This window comes from Ceratina calcarata, unplaced genomic scaffold (assembly GCF_001652005.2).
Source record: "Ceratina calcarata isolate Rehan_Ccalc_2016 unplaced genomic scaffold, ASM165200v1 scaffold319, whole genome shotgun sequence".
In the NCBI taxonomy this organism is placed as follows: domain Eukaryota; kingdom Metazoa; phylum Arthropoda; class Insecta; order Hymenoptera; family Apidae; genus Ceratina; species Ceratina calcarata.
This window is the reverse complement of record NW_017154541.1, coordinates 45,869-51,399: the sequence shown is the minus strand read 5'-3', so window position 1 is coordinate 51,399 and position 5,531 is coordinate 45,869. Positions and strand designations below refer to the sequence as shown.

General features: G+C 43.4%; 1 protein-coding gene across 1 annotated transcript in view; it reads left to right on the top strand.

Moving 5' to 3' along the window:
* Positions 1-2,722: 2,722 nt before the first annotated feature.
* The window catches only part of LOC108624581 (plexin-A4-like), a gene marked incomplete at its 3' end in the record, with an annotated part of 48,602 nt that continues 45,793 nt past the window's right edge, over positions 2,723-5,531 (top strand). Inside the window, exon 1 of the mRNA XM_018023977.2 lies at positions 2,723-3,004. The remainder of the gene's footprint in view (positions 3,005-5,531) is intronic.

Here is a 5,531-nt window from a genome sequence, read left to right as displayed (position 1 = left end):
AGTTTCGTATCTTCATCGAAAATATATGCTGTTAACTCGATTACGTGTTTCACTTTGTTTTTCCGCTTGCTGGCAATTTCGATGGATAAGCAATTCTGTATAATAGTAACAGCGTTATTATGGCTGACTTTGCTTCTTTAAAAAACGATTCTTCTTTTTAAGTCCTTCGGTGTAATAAAAGAAACTCTTTCATGAAAAGGTAAAAAACTAGGTAAGTTTGAATTTATGAAAATAATATCCATTTCTGTGAAAACAAGTTCTGGAAAGTGAACAAATCAAAGTAAACTTGCTGCACCCTTTTGAGGAACGTCTTTAACCGTTGTAAGTCTACTTGTATCGCATAAATGCATCAATTTCGCTTGAAAATACTTGAAGAAGAAGTATTTCGACAGAAAGAGCACGAAAATCAATTTTGAAAGTAGGATTTTGAGAGATATATGAAGAAATAGGCACCAAAAGTACACACAATATTCTATCAGTTACTGCTATTAACCCTTTGCGGACGAGCACTTTTTCATTCGACCTAGCGAATAGAAATAAGATGTCGCTTGTGCGGCGACATTCGTCCGCAAAGTGTTAATAAATAAGAATTGTTGAAGATCGATAGTTAATGTTAGGTTAGAGTATTTGGAAGAGCGGTTAAACGCATTCGTGTGTATTTTATCGAAACTAGTCTATTATTATATACCGGGGAGAACGCCCGGCGGTTTTATTTGCAACTACAGCCCTGGTTCTCCTTGCCAGCAGCCTTGCCCGAACCGGCCAACGAGCGTATCGCTCTTACCTATCCCGCAGTGGCCGGCTCCTTCTCTTTCTCTGTTTCGTTTTCACGCTCCTTTCTCTTTCGTCGGTCAACCTCCGCTCCTCCGGCCGAGCTCTCTTTGATACGTTGTACAGGTAGGCTCACGCGAGACGTGCACAAAAGCTGGCTCTGGTCACTTTAAACGAGCCCCTTTTCGCCCGTCCACCGTTGTTTACCGTACGAGCATTTTTCTATCTCTTGTCGTGGTTTCACGCAATTTTATATGCCAAACAACTTTCTCGTGAGCTCGCAACATCTGCATTCCCTTTGTACCATTTTCTCTCTCTGGTGGTAGTGAAAAATGAAGATAAAATATAGTATGAAAAAAAGGGGAACGTTTAAATAATTTATATGTTTTTTTGTCGAGAGAAAGGAATGTTAGAAGTATTCGAAGTTCGTGCGAGAAAGTCGTACTGAAATATTCGATATGAGAAAAATAGCGTTCGTGCCAAATTCTTGGAATTCTTTGAATTCGTAGTACGTCAAAGAATATTTTCATTCGCCATAGTGAAAGTATGGGTGTGTAAACGTGTTGGCATTAACACTGTAACTTCATTTCTAGATGTTCTTCATAATACATGCTCCAGCGAAACAGCCGTTGTGTTGTACGATTCTCTTTGATGAGTTAAAATTTCTGTGTTATAAGCAAATTCAGCGTAAGAGAGAAGGGAGATCCAGTTTTCACTCAGTCGGGCGACTTTAGGCGGCATACGCCTTCGTATCTTATCAGATGCAACGACCGAGACGGATGTTGTGATAATAACATTCTGAGAATATAGTGGTCGTTGCGTGGTGCTCTCTAACGGTAACCTATCAAAAAAAGAAAATGGCGTGTTTCACATGAAATCTGCCTATCGTCCACTGATCGATGTCCATGTTTAAACGCCGTCGTAATCGCCATTAATCACGCTATATACTCTCTGATAAGTTAAAACTTAGGGTACTAAAGAGCGAGACAACCGTAGGAAAGAAAAGCGATATTCTACCAGTGGACGCGCGAGCGACCCGACAAAGTTTCTCGATGTCCAGAGTCCAGGAGACCCGTGCTCCGACATACGCTTCTTCGTGTTGAAGGATGTATCACGTTACACGTTCGTATCGCGTAACACCTTGATCTATAAAGGCGAGCAGCTCTCGCGGTCTGGAACGACGAACGTAGACCACGGTGTAGGTACGCTCTGTTCGTATTCCGTATTATATACCATCTATGCTCGATCGTTGAATCAGGATGCATCGGTCCACGCTCTTCTGGCACGCGCGTTTACGTTCGTATCCTTCTCGTCAAGTCGAAACGAGACTCGAACGCGAGAGCGCGGGCGGATTACTGCCTACGGCCTACGGTATGCATTCCATCGAAGCCTCGGCGCGAGCTTTCTCTCCCGTGTATAGTTAGTCTTAGCGACAGAAAAATACGTGAGAACGCGCATCTCGATTATATTAAGAGGAAAACCCACGGTTACGTGGTTTTACTTTCGGTGGGATAACTCGTCACGATGTACCGCCACCTATCTCATTACGGAAATATTTCGCACTTCTATCTGGTTCATTGGTATTCGCGATTGAAATGAAGGAGGTTCACGGTTCGGAGGAAGATCGAGAGTGAAGGGAGGCGAACGATCGGTCTCGTTTCTCCGCTACAGCCTATGGCCTATGGTAAATCTCACGATCAAGAGCTAAAGAAAAAAGATAACGGCAATAGCCTTCGTGCCAGACAGTATAGTGTTTCGCGACTTCGTGGTCACGCGACACCCCTAGGAACCACGAAGGCAGCGTGGTGTCGGATAAGCACTCGACTGGCGCATGCTTGATCGGACAGGCTCGTGCACGTCCGTCCCGACTCGAGCCGGCTCGTCCATCTTCGGGCAGGTTCGCTCGTTTACGCCGCTCGGGAACGACCCGTCGCGGTTCTCTCCAGCGCGCTGAATCACAGTCTGGGTCAGTTCGCCGAACGATACTTGTGTCGAGTGGGAGTACTTGCGCGCGTGTGTTCTGTGATCACATGAGTGCGGGAGCCGTTTCATACAATATTGTCACTTATTATTACTCAGTGTATCTAATCAGTGTACAGTGGTTCATCGAAAAAGGTAGAAAACCAAACCGTGTCTGGCTAAAGGGATAATGTTCAAGCGTGTCGCCGAGAAGGCCGTCGAGGTTGCACGGAGTGAGACGAAACTCGCCGAGGAGAATAAGAACGCGTGACAGGTAAAACATACATCTCGCACAGTCTAATAGGTTAGGTTTGTCAATTTTTCTGATAAACCGTTCTCGGGAACCTTATCTCCGTGTACCGACTACTGTCTCCCGGTGAAATTCCGCTTCGCCGATATCGCGTTTCATTCGTACAAGCTTGTACAAGCATTTTATATACTCGGTGCTCCGAACCGCAACCGGCGTAAGCCAGGCATGCAACGATACGTTATTCCGAGCGGTTTAAAAACGAAATTACATACTTTCGATTGTTGTTCGTGACTCGTTGCACAGTTCGTCGAGTATAAATGTTTGTCGATTAACCGACGCGTCACCGGCAATCAGTGACAAGTCGATCTTTTTGTTTGACTTCGAACGTCCTTACGTCGTACGACCTTCGCGTTCTACGTTTATCCTTGTCATCAATGGGACGCTTCCGTTTACTCGGACCGGAATGCGACCGAGCGTCGATGCTTACGAGGACGTCTTTTATTTGTCCATTACGTCTTAAATAATTCAGCTTTCGATTTCCTATAATTCCTTAACCGTTCAAAGTCACACGCAATGTAATTTTTATTAAGGATAAAAAATCTAGTAATCTTCTAATAAAGTTCTAGTGAATTTTTAAATATATTTCTATATATTTCTATTAACAAGTGAAAGTTGTTTCAAATTGAAGACAAATTGTAGAAGATTTAATTGTAATAAGTGAAAGAAGAATTTGAAACCGAATTTAGTGGATATAATAAGTGAAAGAAGAATTCGAAACCGAATTTAGTGTACATAATAAGTGACGCGGATCCGACGGCAAGCTGCCACCTTCAGACTCAAACTTGCCTTGGACGTTACGGCGTCTATCAATCTGAAGTACTCATCAATTCTTGAACCCCTGTTTCGGCTTTCTGGCAGTGTGAATGACGTTAGATGGCGGATCTTTGAAAATGGCGAGATATACTTTATTGCAAGTGCACTGACGTGCCAGTAAGCCGTGTTAAATATATTCATCTCCTTTTTAAAACGAGATTTACGACAGCGAGGAATCAAAAAAAGTGCGTGCACTCGACGATATCAAAGGCGTATCTCGAGGTGCGTGATCGCGAGCAAAACTGCGAGCCTGACTCGTTTGTACGCGAGAATTACGACGATAATCCGTGGACAACGATCGATGTGTTCCCTGTTTCTCTTCTGTCACGGTTTCAGACATTTTATCCGCGTTCCCCCCCGCGAGCCCGTCTATCAGCCGGCTTAAGAAATTAGCATAAATATTCGTAGTTGCCTTTACGCATCTATCATACTTACCGTTCGGCTGTATGTTTCACGCGCGTGCAAATTGAAAACTAACAGAACTTATGACACTAAAAGAGAGGAGATTAGCCCGAGATAATTGCGCCGGTATAGGCCCATAAATATCGGGATTTGTACGTTCGGTGCGTTGTCTAATTTCGAAATGGTATACGAGGGTTAACAGGCGTGCATCGTCTCTTCGGATTTTAATATTTTATCGTACGGGCTCGTACGTACCGTCCTCTGTTCGAACTATGTACGTACGACGCGCCTGTTTGCTTCTTGAGACAAGCGTGAAGAGTAACGTTTCGAGAATCGTTCTAAGTAACGGAAACGTCGGTGCTTTACTCCTTTGTTACAACTGATGGAGTGTCATTAGTAGTTGAGAACACGACGCGTAAATACTGAATGCGCAGGTGATAAAATGTTCTCTTAAAATAAACTTAGTGAGTCAGGACGAGGTGCATCACTTTGTGAATCATCAATTCTAATCGAGTCAAAAATTACATATCGTTGAACACGAGTTTTTCTTTTTATTGCCATTGTTGCAAAAGTATAAGAAGATTTATTCAGATGACAAACCTTCGTCGTTTCTGATTGGTTCAATGAATTTCTACTCACCGCCATGTTTTTCTAGGATTGTATATGCAGACTTAGGAATAGAAATTGTGACGTCAATTGAAGAGAATTGGAACATTCATCTTTATGTTATTAAGTCGTGGTAAACGATGAGGCAAACATGCAGCTATGAATGAGTTGGGCAAACCGAAAGTATGAATGGGCTAATCAATTTTCAAGCACAATCGCGTTTTAACGCGTGCCCCTATATTAACCGTGTCCGCACGTACCTCCGCGTGACCAGCTATCAATTCCCAATTGGAATTGATAAGTAAACGGTCAACAACCGGAACGTATCGGCGGTTTTTGAACGAAGAATAATTCCGATTTAGTCACAGCTTTACGAAAACAGTCCCGAGCATTGGAACGCAGACACGTATGTTGCATTATAGTTGAATGAGACACGTGCATAATGCTAGTCGTGCAGATGATTACTGTGCGAATGATTCGATGACTAGTCATTCGTGCAAGGTCCCACCCGTTCGTTTCTTCCGTGCACTGCGTTTGCATAGGCGAGGGCACGTGGATGGGATCTGTGCAACGACGTGTGATACCCATGACTCGATTTTTGCTACGAATGGTTTAGCAATTGCTATACTCGCAGGAAATTTTCCATTTGGAACATTTATATGTATAAATG